The sequence below is a fragment of the Amblyomma americanum genome, chromosome 1, assembly GCF_052857255.1.
Source record: "Amblyomma americanum isolate KBUSLIRL-KWMA chromosome 1, ASM5285725v1, whole genome shotgun sequence".
Classification (NCBI taxonomy): Eukaryota; Metazoa; Arthropoda; class Arachnida; order Ixodida; family Ixodidae; genus Amblyomma; species Amblyomma americanum.
Window position 1 is genome coordinate 535,959,083 of NC_135497.1, and position 15,632 is coordinate 535,974,714.

Here is a 15,632-nt window from a genome sequence, read left to right on the forward strand (position 1 = left end):
CTATCTCGAAGGTTCCTTGCCAGCTTTAAATTCAGCACGACCAAGAACAGCATGGCAATCAGGTCGATGACCGCCGAGCACGCATGATTAAGCCTATTGCAGCCGCCGAGTAATTCAGTTCTTAGTGGGCGTGAGTCAGCCCCTTAAACAGTTAATTTTGGAAGCCTTTTCGTTGTCTTCCTGACAGCTGGGGTGTCGTCACCGCATCGTGATACTTTGCATCAAGCTTTGAACATTGAATATATATATATATATATATATATATATATATATATATATATATATATATATATATATATATATTGTGTAAATGAGCATTAAATAAATAAATAACAAAAAAAGCTCGAAGTCCTGCCCTCCCACTAAAAAAAATGCGTTCCGGAGTCCCTGGCTATACTATTAATTGTCTCGAGCATAGCCCAAACCTTCACCCGCTGCCATCACGACCCGGACTCGACAGCGGTGTGCCAGAGAACACTGCAAAACTATAATTATAGAGGTCCTCGATCACCTCGATCGAAGCACCTCGATCGAGGGCGCGGTTGTGCTACCCAGTTCCGTGTTCTAGCGCACACTAGCAGTTTATTTTTGAGAGCCTCTTCCTCCTCGTACCTTGCACACTTCTGATTTCTTAACATAAATTTGTTCAGTGCATCAATATACCTATTCAGCAATCTATATTTCCCCCTCTGCTGGTCCTAAGTCGCTGATTTCAGGTCAATGGCAATATAGTACTTATGATATCTATCTCGCACCGTGCCAGAAAATACTTTTTTGCGGCAATTACAGACTTTTCAAGCATTTGCTGCATTTAGGGGAGTTCTAAAAGAAGTGCTTATTTTATCGTAGATAACACAGAAGTTGCTGTTTACAGCGCAGAGAACAGGGAAGGGCCCAGCGTTATTTATGATCAAGAGCCGCGCAACAGGAGCTTTTATATTTCGAAACCGAAACTGAAAATGTTCTAGCGTCGTCTGAAGGCTAGGCCCAGACTTTATAGGTGCTTCCTGTTTGTCGTAAGCTAAACAAAACTTTCTGCTTAAAGCACTAAGTATAAAGCGCAAAGCACAACCAGGCACCGCGCGCCACTATAGCTTCCAGCTTAGAAACCGAAACCGAAAGCGATTTGTCACATAGCGACTACTTTGTTTAATGCAGTGGCGATCAAAAATCGCAGAAAACTTCAAACATTTAGGTTACAGCTGTTCCATAAAGCTCATAGATGATAGAGCCCATAGAGTTACACTAAGCCACCCTATTCACACTCCATGGGCAGTCACAGGTGCAAGACCGATTTGAGGGGCTAGTTGGTTCTGCAGTTGGTTCTGCTTATGTTGGACCAACCCTCTGTGGCACAGCTTGACACGGAACTCATAACTATTTCCCCTTAAAAGTAGTATTTGTAACTTTTCAACTATAAGTATTTCATGGTGTGTAGAGCCCCGCGTCGTCTGCTACTACATGCGGTCAATCAGCAGTCAACTGGATGGCCGGACGCGCTGCACGAGGAGGCTGCGACATGGAGCAGTATAGAGATCACGGTCGGAGACGCAAGTTCTGCCGCAGGAAACAAACAGACGAAATTGAACGAATAAAACGTATTTATTATTCTAGTTTGTAAAGAAGAGGTCATCATCATCATCGCATGCAGTGCTCTGTGCGGTGCGCGTCGCCAAGCCAATCCAAGTCTGCGGTCGTGTCCGTCCAACGTTTGCGTCGTAACTCGTGTCGGTGTGTGTGGTTGTTACAGTTATTGGATTGTGTGTTTTGCAGCCACATGTGACACTTCCACTATGGGTTCGTCAGCTGCGGCGAGCTATGCGTACGTGAAATACTTCAACCGACGGCGCAAAAGCTATCGTACATGTCTCTATGTCGTCCTTGTTTCCTTTCCGCTACACCTATCCATGATGCCTGACCGACTGGCGTTAGCGACCTGGCAAAAAAAAGGACGTCTACTGGCGCGGCGGAAAAGATGAGAAGGCATTCTATTGCGCCCAAGTAATGGAGCTTGGAGGTGAGTTTTGCAGTTACTTCGCTACTTGGTCAGATTTCAGAAGTGCCAAACGTGTGATGCGTGTACAGTCAAGCCTAACGCTTTTAGCAAAGCTTAGTGGCGTTTTACATAAAGTCGATGCACATGCTTTTTTACTGTTGCGAGCACTTGCAGAACGCTTACGATACCACTTCCTCTGTGATTGCGATCCGAGCACGCAGCAGCCCAGCGCATGCTTCCCAAAGAAGGGAAAAACTGCGTGGTCGCGTTGTAGCAGGTCTCGACGTAAGCGTCACTCTGAGCGAAATAATATATCGTTATTTTTTTCATAAATTCAAGTAATTGCATGAGGCAGGGAGAAATCGGCTGTGTTCAAATCTGCTAATTTTTCGCATCCTATGATTTTTGGAAAGCAATGAACGCGACACACTAACTGATCCGTTTCCGTAGCTTGCCCTGTGTTTGCCGCCGCTTTCATTATTTTATCTCTCATTTCTTGTGTTCCAGTAACAAAAGCGGAGCTTATCCAGAGGGTGCCGAAGAGAAAAATCACTGCAATGGACCTTGAAAAGTCTGAGCCAGCAACAACAATTGCACAGATACACGTATGTACTGGGCGAAGTTTTACTGGGATGCCTCTGCTACTGCCACTCGCACGCTTACCAGTCGCAATATGTACATTACATAGCAGCATACTTCAGAGCCAGGCAGACGTCTCTGTTTGTGTGTGTCTAAAATATTTATGGTTGCGGGAAGCAGCCAGGCTCCCGTCAGCAACAGAGAGCTTTGTAGCGGATCTTTGAATTGTAGTATAGCGATATTGCTTAAATGCTACTATTGTAAAAGATTACGTAGGACACTAGAGAACCGCATGCGGAATGGAAGCATCGTTCTGTTTTTTGTTCTCTCATATATTGTGTGCTTCATGTCAGGTCAAAGTTTCATTTTTCGTATTGCCTCCTCTCATTGTTGACTAAAATATTTATTGTTTGTTGGAGCAGCCAGGCTGCCTTCAGCAACAGAGAGCTTTGTATCGAGCCCACCGATACGGCGTTGCGGAACAGCGCACTTCTCTCATTGCAGCACGTTGTCTTAGCTTCGGCTTGCAACTCGGTGGCCTGTTTTCTCAGTGCCATGATACTGGTTAAATATATGTATTGCTGGAAATTTATAAGCCCTGCTATTCTTCGGTTATGCGGCATACCAAAGCGAATCGGGCCACGTGAGACACGGATAGGGCCTCTGATAATTATTATTCACGAGGGTTGATAATTATTATTCACGTGTCTATCGAAAACACCGGTGCTGCGCTGTGGGCTACAACTGCGGTGGGCTCTCTCCGGTCGGGGCGGCTCTTGTCAAGACACGATTAATTACTGGAAGGCACCGTTCCCCTCTTCCCGTCATCTGTTCATCGTCGGTCGCTTCTTGCAGGGAACCAGTCAAAGGGGAAGGTCATTTGCATCGAGCCGAGCGTGGGAAGAACAGGCTCCTTCCCAGCTAGTCATCCTTTCATATTGGGCAGTCGTCGGCCACCTGATGACGCTGTCGAAATTGCCGCTGCTGTTGCTGCGCCACCGTGGTCATCCGTGTCGATGGGATCTGCACCTTAATCCTCTTCGGCTGGTGTGCATTCCGATCATAACAGGCCCAACGCGGACACCACCGAAAGCTCCCCATTTGACTTTCAAACAAAAGGGGTGCTGTCTACTCTTGTAAATGGAAGGGCAGCCACACAGAACAAGCAGGGATGGAGGACTAAAGCTAGTGGACCAAGCGAAAGGGAGAAAAACCTCTGAGAGGGAATGGAAGGAGAGGAGCATGGAAAAGTAGCTAGTTTGCCATATATGTAACTCCAATATAATGTCTTTCAATAAAGATTGGTTGCAGTTGTGTGTTCCGGGGACGGTTCCTCACAACAACCTTGGTAGAGGACATTTTCAGCCAGAGGGTGGTCGGGGCCCTTTAAGTAGTGGCTGCCGGCTGGCGTGCATGTGTGCTCTGCCAAATTTGTTGTTCAAAATTTTTATTCTCTTCGGAGGTCATTTTCATTTCACAGCTGAAGATGAAGCATAACCTTGCGTGTGCCGATTCGGTTGTTATCATAAAGCTTGGTGCTCGGGTCTTCTGCCACAAGTGCTTAAAATACCAGAGAAATACCGTATGCATACTTCACCTTGCATTTGACTCATCAAAAAGAAAAATTTCCCAGTGTGGATCATTATGCCTGCACACACAGTGCGGGGCCGACATGCGAGGCCAGATTGTAATGCATTTCATTCGAGTGCTAGCTCTGCAGTAAAAGCGATAGCATACAGACACGACGTGCAGCTATATTCGTACAGTGCACGCACTTCAGAAAAATGTTCAACCAGCTGATATGCACGCTTGTCAAAATAATGCGTGCATTACTTGCTGGCAGCAATATTAACAGCTGGAGGGCGGCAGACTAGAGTTGAGTGGAACATATCCTGATTGTTTTCTGCTTACAGCCTACAGGAATTAGTTCACAAACAGAAATTGCAACTACCACAGGAGAGTCAGTATAGGCAGGGTCGATCATTGGCGCCCAAGTAATTAGTGTGTAGTTAACAAATATGCAATAATCTGAGACTACAGCATGTTGTTTGAGCGTGCATGCGCAGTTTTTCCCTCCTCATCATCAGCCTCACTACACCTACAGGGCAAAAGCCTCACCCATGTCTTTCCAATTAAAGCTGTCCAATTAGCCCTTCTACGTGGTGTCAAATGCAAGTCTTTAGAGTGCGACTGCCCGTCACATATGCTTGTGAGGATATCTCGAAGCTTACATGCAGACTTCACGACAGCACACAACGCACTGAAGGACATATACTTGCGTTGTTGCCGCCGATGTATGCATCTGAGTGCAAGAGTCCGCGGCTGCCCTGAATAACTAACGTCCTTTCTTTCGCTCCCAAGCATCAGATTTCTACCGTACGCATGCGAGCAATGAGACGCAACAGCAAGCAAAGCAGCACAGGGCACTCGCCTTCCGTGATCCATGGACGGCCTTGGCGCCATGATTGCCAGCAGGCTGGTTCTGGCGGCGACTAGTTCATGAGAGCATGATGCACCTTCCTGTCAGGAGTGAATTTTCTGGCAGCGAACAGGCTCTCTGAGCACGGCAATTTGAAAAAGCCCAATGATAATTTGAAGTTTTAAAGATGTATAGACACCTTATTTTGGTGGTATGTTTTCTTTCCTACAATGATTCAGAAGACACTACTATGAATGAATCATCATGTGGTGTTTGCCTGGGACCTATAAATAATTTATAATCGAATTTTTCTGCCATGCTGTCTCGGTTTCAACAGCCGAGTGAAGACTGTGACATCAGAGAGGTTATATGTAACGTGAAGCATGAAAAAAATGCGATATATTTGCTGCTTGATCGTTTTAATTCACTACAGTGTTGAAGCCAGCCTTCCTCAATAGTCGGAATGACAAATGTAGCAGCACCGATTATACTGTAGGTGTTTGCAGCATACACGAAACACGGACGGACAGAAAAGGGAACGAAACACAGCGCTGACTTTCAACTGAGCTTTATTGAAAAAATAAGCGACTTTTATACAAAACTTTTTAACATGTGACTCAGAAGATGTCAAAACGTCCTACTACATGTGCCATCTAAAATCACTGATACTCTAGATAAAAACCCTGAAAAAACACGAATGGAAAACACTGAAAGACACGTGCCGCCTAAACCGCCTAAAGGGTGTCATGATCAATAACGGTGAAGGAACAACATTCGAAAAAACTACCCAAAAAATTTAATACCAAAATGCAAAAGCAGGGTGAAGCTGTATATGGGCTCCCGTTGTCACAAAAAAATAATAATAATAAAAGATAAAAGAAAATACATTGACAAAAACAGGGCTGAAACGGTATAAAACACATTAACTAAAACAACATAAGACCCATTATTTAAAGAGTGTTGAAATTTTACAGGTGAGCGCCTGCGGCCTGCAAGAATCCAAGTTCTTTATCCAGGAGTACTAAGGACACAGCGCTGACGCACATGTCCCCTATCTGTTGGATGGCTTTTGCCTCGATAATCTCCGTCGTGGTCTGATCGCTGCTTCTACCTAAAATCGTAGTGTCCTGGAACCGTGGTATGCACTTATTGCATTCGCTGCAGTGTACAGCGAGATTTTTTTCTCTTATGTTTGTCTTGCGCAGATTGTCATAATTATTGTTGTGTTCTCGGAGTCCGTCATTAAGGCATCGGCCCGATTGTCCTATATAGACATTCCCGCAGCTTAACGGAATCTGATACACCACACCCTTGGTACAAGGTACAAACGGTGACCGGTGTTTTTTGGAGCACTGCACACGTGGTGTACCACACGTCTGAGTAAGCTTACAAAGCTTTGACAGCTTTTCCGGGGCTGAAAACAATACTCTCAACTTCACTTTTTTGCCTATTCGTTTCAAATTGTGGGAGATGCTGTGCAAATAGGGTACTACAACCAGGTTTCGTTTTTGTTGACTCTCAGCCGAAGCTTTCATACTTCCTTTGCTTTTACTCTTCACTTCCCTATAGATTCTTTCAGCCACCGAGATGATGATCTGCTCCGGATAACAACTTTCTTTCAACCTTGCAGTCTGTTGACAAAAACTGCGCTCCATGGTATGTGGACAGGATTTTTGCAAAGCATTTGTCAAACACAGGTTAATAATGGAACGTTTTACTAGTTTAGAATGTGCCGAGTTGAACGGTAGGACACTTTTTTTGCCTCGTGGATCGTATGTCCAGCAGATATGATCTCTCGTACACGTGATACTTAAATCTAGGAACCGGATGGTGTCGTTAGTCGGCAGCTCATGCGTTAACACGAGTGGTTCGAACAATCTCTGAAAGACTAACAATGCTTGCATTACATCTGCCTGGAAAGAATCATTGCTATCATCAAAAAGAATTAAATAATCATCTACATATCTAAACACTTTTACGGCGTTGAACTCTGCCAGGTGACACATCAACATGTTGTCAAGATGGCCTAAAAATTGTCACTGAGGATGGGTGCCAAGCAAGAACCTGTGCATACACCTTGTTTTTGCAAACGCCCACCATATTTTTTTGGTAGTTTTTTCGAATGTTGTTCTTTCACCGTTATTGATCATGACACCCTTTAGGTGGTTTAGGCGGCACGTGTCTTTCTGTGTTTTCCATTCGTGTTTTTTCAGGGTTTTTATCTAGAGTATCAGTGATTTTAGATGGCACATGTAGTAGGACGTTTTGACATATTCTGAGTCACATGTTTAAAAATTTTTGTATAAAAGTCGCTTATTTTTCCAATAAAGCTCAGTTGAAAGTCAGCGCTGTGTTTCGTTCCCTTTTCTGTCCGTCCGTGTTTCGTGTGCGCTGCAAACACCTACAGCATGAAAAACCAACTAGCCCAAGAAAAGACGATTCTCACCGATTATATTGCAGTTTTTCATGCTTCGCATGACCTATAAGCTCACTTTGACGTCATAGTCCCCATTCAGCTCTTGAAACAAACGGCGCGAGAAAGAAATTCGATTATAAATTATTTAGTAGTCATGGGAGAATCTTCATCATCATCAGCCTGATTACACCCAATGCAGGGTGAAGGCCTCTCCCATGTCTCTCCAATTAACCATGTCTTGCCAGCTGCGCCCACATTATGCCTGCAAACTTCTTAATTTCATACGCCCACCTAACCTTCTGCCGCCCCCTGCTATGCTTTCTTTCTCTTAGAATCCCTTAAGGACCAACAGCTATCTTACCTTCGCATTACATTCCCCGCTCAAGCCAATTTCTTCCTCTTGATTTTGGCTAGGATGTCATTAACCCGCGTGTGTTCCCTCAACCACTCTTCGTGCTTCCGGTCTCTTAAAGGAGTATAGACACCTAATTTTGGTGCCATGTTTTCTTTTCTTCAATGCTGCAGAAGACGCTACTAGGCATGAATCACCATGTGATGTTTGCCTACGACCGCAAAATAATTTATAATTGTTTTTTTCTGTCATGCTGTTTCAGTTTTGGAACAGCCGAACGATGGCTCTGACGTCAAAGAGGGCTTTTCCTTCACGTGAGCCATGGAAAAATGTCCACAGAATCGCTGCTTCATTGTTATAATTTACTGCAGTGTTGAAATCAGCCTTCCTCAATTGCTGGAATGACAAAAAATGTGCAAGCAGCGATTATATTGCTGTTTTTTCATGTCTCGTGACGTGTAAGAACACATTGACGTCACTGTCCTTGTTCAAGTGTTGAGGCCGAAACTGGACGAAAAATAAATGCTATTATAAATTATTAAGCGGTCGTAAGAGATTACTAGCTGCTACGCCATGTATAATAATGCCTTATGCATCATTAAAAGCAAAAAAGCACGCACCCAAACGGTAGGCGTTATACTGCTTTAACGTTACGCCTATCATTTTTCTTTACGTGGCTCACTGCGTTGTCCTCAGCTTAAGCTGAACCCTTTTTGTTAGCCTCCACGTTTCTGCCCCATAGGTGGGTACTGGTAAGATACAGCTATTTTACACATTTCTCTTGATGTGTATTGGTAAACTGCCATTCATGACCTGAGAGACCCTGCCATATGCGCTCCATCGCAATCTTATCCTTCTAGTTATTCCCTCACGATCCGGATCAGTTGTCACTATTGATACCTGCCTTAAATAGACGTATTCCTTTACCTTTTCCCTTACCTCGCTACCAATTGTGAACTGCTGTTCTCTTGCTAGACTTGAGAATAGGAGAATACCACAAGGTAATCCATGTATAATAATGCCTGATGCCTCATTAGAAAGCAAAAACACACACCCAAAAAATGGGTGTTTATACTCCTTTAAAGCTAGTTGGTGCATTACAGAATGTGAGTCACCAGTGTTACCAGTAAAACCCTTTAACATCATATTTTGATCTGTTGATTGAAAGCAAGTTTTTTTGTGTTCTAGTTAATGGTATTTCATTATTTCTTTGCTCCTTATTTGGAAAAATTATTTCTCGGGACTCTGACCAGGCTCAAGAAGTGTAATGTGATAATAAACAGAATATGTTTGAAAATCCTCTGAAGTTGCCCTTTAATTTACCTTGTACATTAGTCTTTTGTAGCAAATGTGAACACTTTTCCTACTTTGCAGTCTTCCACTAGCATGGATACTGCTGCACCACAGAATCCGGATATCTTGCTGAGGTCAGCAGCCAGGTATGAAGTTGTCGCATATTTAGAATGTAAGACAAGTGGGCTTTGATGCCCCATCGGCCAGTGCTGATAAAGGAGCAAAACACAGACGGAAGACGAGGCTGACAAAGTTCAGTTTGGTGCTCAGGAACGCTTGGCTACCGGGGTGCGCCGTGCTAACAAAGATTTTGGCCGTCCACACTTTTTGTTTGATTTGCGTCTTTACACTTGTGGAGGGGCTGGGTGCGCAGTGCTAACAAGAAGTGTCGACGGCCACAATCTTTGCTAGTACAGCGCACCTCGGTAGCCAAGCGTTTCTGTGTGCCAAACTGAACTTTGTCAGCCTCGTCTTCCGCCTGTGTTTTGCTCCTTCTTCAGCACGGGGCGCTGGGGCATCAAAGCCCAATTGTCGGTCTTACAAGAATGATTTTGTAAGCTTGAAATGCTTTTAGCTCTCATCCTTGATAAATGCAGGCAAACAATCTAGAAACCGGAAACATGGGGATGAGCATCACTGCACACCTCTCGGAAATGGGAAATTTTCTGTCCGAATATTATGAAGCAGAAAACAAATTGCCTGCAGAGCAGCCCTAGGCACAATTTTAACCTGTGGCAGCACGGAGCAGTATTGCTTAGCGATGGCTTTGTGGTCGAAATGCAGTTTTTGTTTGTGTTCTAGTTGTTGACGTTTCATTATTTTGCAGAATTATTTCTTGCAACTGAGACAAGGCTTAAGAAGTTTAATGTGATAGTAAACTCAAAGTGCTTTAAAATCTCCTGGAGATGCCAATTAAAGGAACACTGAGGAGAAATTGAAGTTGGCTTGTATCGATAGAATATAAGCTTCTGATCACAAAAACGCAACTCTTACTGTAAAACAAAGCTCTTGTAAAGTAGAAAATAGCAAGAACCAAAATACAGGTATCGCCGCCACAGGGCAATCTCGCAAGTACAAGCGTGATGACGTCATTAGACAAGAGACGCCACGTTGGAGGAATTTTCCTTCCTACATGAAGCTGCGAATCTGAGGCTGACAAAGGAAGGTTGCGCGGTTCAATATTGAAGTAAGTTTTGTTTTAAAACCGGTAGTGCACTTTTATCACACAAGGAAGACAGACAAAAGACAACCTGAATGTTGGAAGCAAAGAAAGCCGATGCTTGGCGGCTCCACAGGCGGCCAGGAAAGTTTCGACTTGTTATGGCGCTTCGCGTCTATGAGCTTTGTGTGCCTCATGGTTTTGTTTTTAACGCGTCTCGATTTACAAGTGCCGAACAGCAGAAGAACTCCGTGCCGCTTCAAGTGCTAGTTAACCTTTGAAGGAGCCTGTTAAGGCTGGTCAGATGATTGCCGCGGTCGATGAAAAGCCATGATGGCACGATGTTCGGTGATCGTACAAGGCAGTTAGCAGTATAAAGAGCACTTGTGTCGTCGTACGCTAGCCCGGCGAAACATTCCCGGCTGTGCCAGTCAACTTCAAACTGCTTAATGGAAATCATTTATTAGGGACGGGAGACAAGGTACAAGGCAGTTTAAAAAAATTGATGGCCTAGCTGGGTTAGGCCAGGATATACGTAGCGAAACCGCGGAGACTTCTGCATCGGAAGGGTGCACTCACTAGATGCGCCTTTATTCATGGTTAAATCTTGAGCCGTCGTGGCGGAGTGGAAGAGTCCGCCTCAAACTACAATGGCCCTGATTCGATTCCGAGCCTCGGCACAGGTTTTTTTTTTATTCAGTGAGTGGGTGGGGGGTTTCAGTGGCGCGCATAGATGCCGCCACCGAATACGTTGGTTAGCGAAAAAGCGCAGGCTCTGTTAAAGGGGCAGTTAGGAGAACTCTATCAAATTATTTTTGTTAGCAAAATCTGATAGTTCGGCATTTCAAGGCATTGTTGCCGCCTGTCTGGGAGTGAAAGATGCATTTATTTCAAAGAAATTTGGATTCAAAGTTGAAAAAGTTTTTTTCGCCACTCCGATTCAAACTCGGGAACTTTATGACATCACGGCGCACTCTTATGACGTTACAGGACGCAGTGACGTGAAACGTGACGTAAGCGCAGACGTGATTTCTCGCGGCTAGCAGTGTGGTCTAGCAGCCGAAATGAAAGCTACTGCCGCCGCACGTTGAAGGCATCTATCGGCGGTCGCTACTGTCGCTTCGTTTACGTTTGCACCGGCGTCTTGTCTGCGTTATGATCGATCCAGTTCCCGAACCTGACGACAAAGTTCTCGCAAAAACTCCGGCCTGCATTTCAGGGACTTCAGCCCCACAGAGCGTGCGATGCTTTTGAGGGAGCACGGTTAGGTTAGGTGCCGGCGGGTTGTTTCCCCCTTCTGCCATGAGCAGCCGTTGCAAATCAAATATCATAACCCAAGTGCGGGGAGTCACAAGGGGCCAGGACAAGGTCGGTGAGTCGCGCCCATTGGAGGCTGGCCGGGGCTTAGGGGCGAACGGACTGCGATTCCTTGAACGGCGCGGTTGCACGGTGCAGCAGGCGGCATCAAGGTCTCCCACGGTTGCAAGGGCCAGGTTATTTTATTTTTTGCCAAACAAACGGATGGGTACTCAAGGGCGCTTGCGTTTAAAGTTGGCGGCTTGAAAGTAAAGCCCACGCTTCAACGGCTTCCGCGCGTTTCCGGAGGTACGGGGTCTACTGGATCGGGCTCTCTCGCCCACTTGCATGTACCTTCAGATGTGTACTGTGAATGGATTAAATTAGCCGAGAGCTCGAAAAGAACAGCTGCTTCCAACTGCCGAAGCTATTGAATGACGTCACAACACGTACCTCGCCGCAGAGCTGAATCGGTCTGGCCGGGCCGGCGGTGGCTGGCGCACCCTCCGCAAAATAGAGACATGCTTAAAGTCTCTGCCAGTGCGGTCAGAGTGCGCCGAAACTGCCGAACGCGTCGGCGGTCAAGCACAGTTGAAGCACAGAGGGTCTCGGTTTGGCCGATGTGACGTCGCCATGCAGCGCGCGCGCGCATTACTCCGGAGTGTAAACGCACCTTAACAGAGCCTGCGCTTAACAGCTAACCAACGTATTCAGTAGCGGCACCTATGGTAGCCACTGAAACCCCCCGCCCACTCACTGAAAAAAAAAAACCTGTGCCGAGGCTCAGAATCAAACAAGGGCCTTTGTAGTTTGAGGCGGAGACTACCACTCCGCCACGACGGCTCAATATTTAACCATGAATAAAGGCGCATCTAGTGAATGCACTCTTCTGATGCAGAAGTCTCCGCGCTTTCGCTACGTATATCCTGGCCTAACACAGCTAGGCCATTAATTTTTTTTAACTGCCTTGTACCTTGTCTCCCGTCCCTAATAAATGATTTCCGTTAAGTAGTTTGAAGTTGACTGGCACAGCCAAGAATGTTTCGCCGGGCGAGCCTGTGAAGACACAAGTGCTCTTTATACTGCGAACTGCCTTGTACGATCACCGACCATCGTGCCATGATAGTTTTTCATCGACCGTGGCGATCATTTGACCAGCCTTAACAGGCTCCTTCAAAGGTTAACTAGCACTTGAAGCGGCACTTGGAGTTTCTCTGCTGTTCGGCACTTATAAATTGATGTGCGTCAAAACCAAAACTTCGGGGCACGCAAAGCTCATAGACGCAAAGCGCCATAACAAATCGAAACTCTCCTGGCTGCCTGTGGCTCCCCCAAGCATTGGTTTTCTTTGCTTCCAACATTCAGGTTGTCTTTTGTCTGTCTTCCTGTTGTGATAAAAGTGCGCTATCGGTTTTAAAACAAAACTAACTTCAATATTGAACCACGCAACCTTCTTTTGTCAGCCTCAGAGATTCGCAGCTTCCATGTAAAAAGGAACATCCCTCCAAGGTGGCGTCTCTTGTCTTATGACGTCATCACGCTTGTACTTGCGAGATTGCCCTGTGGCGGCGATATCTGTGTTTTGGTCCTTGCTATTTTCTACCTTACAAGAGCTTTGTTTTCAGTAAGAGTTGCGTTTTTTTGATCAGGAGCTTGTATTCTATCGATACAAGGCAACCTCAATTTCTCCTCAGTGCCCCTTTAATGCGCGTGTATAGCCTGGCGTAACGCTTGCGCGCGCACTGCACACCAACGTCACGTCGGCCAAAGCGAGACCCTCTATACTCCAACTGCGCTTGACCGGTGGCGTGTTCGGCAGCTTAGGCGCACTCTGACCACACTGGCGGAGACTTGGAGCATGTCTCTATTTCGCGCCGAGTGCGCCAGCTGTGCCAGCCAGACCAGACTGATACGGTTCCGCGGCGAGGTGCGCGTTGTGACATAATTCAATAGCTTCGGTCGTTGGGCGGTGCTGTTCTTTTCGAGCTCGCGGCTAATTTAATCCATTCACAGTACACATCTGAAGGTACATGCAAGTGGGCGAGTGAACCCGATCCAGTGGACCCTGTACCTCCGGAAACGCGGAGAAGCCGTTGAAGCGTCGGCTTTACTTTCAATCCGCCTACTTTTAATGCGAGCGCCCTTGAGTACCCATCCGTTTTTGTGGCAAAAAAATAAATAAATAACCTTGCCCTTGCAACCGTGGGAGACCTGGACGCCGTCTTCTGCACCGTGCAACCGCGCCGTTCAAGGAATCACAATCTGTTGACTCCAAAGCCCCGGCCAGCCTCCGATGGGCGCGACCCACTGACCTTGTCCTGGCCCCTCGCGACTCCCCGCACTGGGGTTGTGATATTTAATTTGCAACGGCTGCTCATGGCGGAAGGGGGAACGACCCGCCAGCGCCTAACTAACCGTGCTCCCTCAAAGGCATCGCACGCTCTGTGGGGCAAAGGTCGCTGAAATGCAGGCCGGAGTTTTTGCGAGAACTTTGTCATCGGGCTCGGGAACGGGATCCATCGTAACGCCGGCAAGATGCTGGTGCAAATGTAAACGAAGCAATGGTAGCGACCCCCGATAGATGCCTTCAACGTGTGGCGGCGGTAGCTTTCATTTTGGCTGCTGCTAGACCGCACCGCTAGCCGCGAGAAATCACGGAGTCTGCGATTACGTCATGTTTCACGTCACTGCGTCCTGTAACGTCATAAGAGTGCGCCGTGATGTCATAAGAGTTCCCGAGTTTGAATCGGAGTGGCGGGAAAAAGTTTTTCAACTTCGAATGCAAATTGCTTTGAAATAAATGCATCTTTTGCTCTCGGACAAGCGGCAACAAAGCCATGAAATGCTGAACTATCAGATTTTGCTTACAAAAGAAATTTGATTCAGTTCTCCTCACTGTCCCTTTAATGTACCATGTACAGTCTAGGTCAAAAGTGTTAAGGCTACAGCATTCAGGTGCAGTGAAATCAATGTTCCTAGAATAATTCATGTAGCGGGTCATTCAAAACTGTAGTCAAGCAGGAAGCTTCTGTATCGCAAGAAGAAACCTGCTAGCATGTCAAGGTCACTTCGTCTTTAATATTGCTGTAATGGCTCTGTTATGCGGCTGAAGCGAAAAGCCTTTGGCCTTAAGACTTCACCGACACTGTACATTACTCTTGTAGCAAATGCGAACACTTTGCACACTTTCCAGGCTTCGACCGGCATGGGTCCTGCTGCACCATGGAATCCAGGTGTTCTTGCTGAGGTGAATGGCCAGGTACGATGGCTTCTCATATTTAGAACTAGTTTGTAAGCTTGAAATGCTTTTAGCTCTCGTTCTTGGTAACTGCAGGCAAACAATCTAGAAACTGTGGAAATGTATAGGGCTGAGGATCAGTGCACACCTCTCGGACACGTGAAATTTTCCATCCAAATGGCGTGGAGTGGAAAAAATTGCCTGCACAGGAGCGCCAGGCACAATTTGAACCTGTGACAGCTCAGGGCAGTTTTGCTTAATGAACTCTTAGATCACTAAGCCATGACCACAACATTTCACCTTTCATGTTTTTATTAGCACAGCCTCTTGTGCTAAGATTTAATTGCTGTGTTTTAAATATTCATAATCTTTCATCTGTTAGTTCTGTGCTTCTGAATATTTGGCAGCATTACTGTTGCCAGGGTGCAGTGGAGCCTGAAGTAAAGATAAAAAGGCTCATCTATGTTGTCAAAGGCAGCTTATATGATTGCACATAAACGTGACCTGGTGGCCCATCGTGCTGCTCACTCCGAAGAAGAGAGCGATGTGTCATGTTTTATCATTAGTAGCGTTTGCAAGAAAAACTGCCATTTTCGTAATGTTACATATAGGAGTCCTGAGGAATAGGATTTTAGCAGTTTTAATGTGGCAAACACTTCTCTCCCCAATCAGTGATAGGGCTTTATACAAAGCATATGTGCAGCTGTTTTATTGCAGATCCACCTCGGGAGCGGAAATTGTCAGTGCAGAGCGGTGGCGCTGGCTTCTTTCCCAAGCTCGAGACTTCCTGTTTTGCAAGGACGCCACAAAACTTTTGTGGGGTTCCCCACAAAAGTGACACTCCTTCCTGGTGATGCTCCTTCCCCGAAGAGCCTTAGGGGAAA

The 15,632-nt window shown here is 46.0% G+C and overlaps 1 long non-coding RNA gene across 1 annotated transcript; it reads left to right on the top strand.

The window, feature by feature from the left end:
• Window positions 1-1,767: 1,767 nt before the first annotated feature.
• LOC144107729 (uncharacterized) lies at window positions 1,768-14,767 on the top strand. The gene is made up of 4 exons (XR_013309364.1): window positions 1,768-2,017; window positions 2,504-2,601; window positions 9,137-9,201; window positions 14,704-14,767. It is a non-coding gene; the product is annotated as an uncharacterized LOC144107729 (long non-coding RNA).
• The last annotated feature ends 865 nt before the right edge of the window (window positions 14,768-15,632 follow it).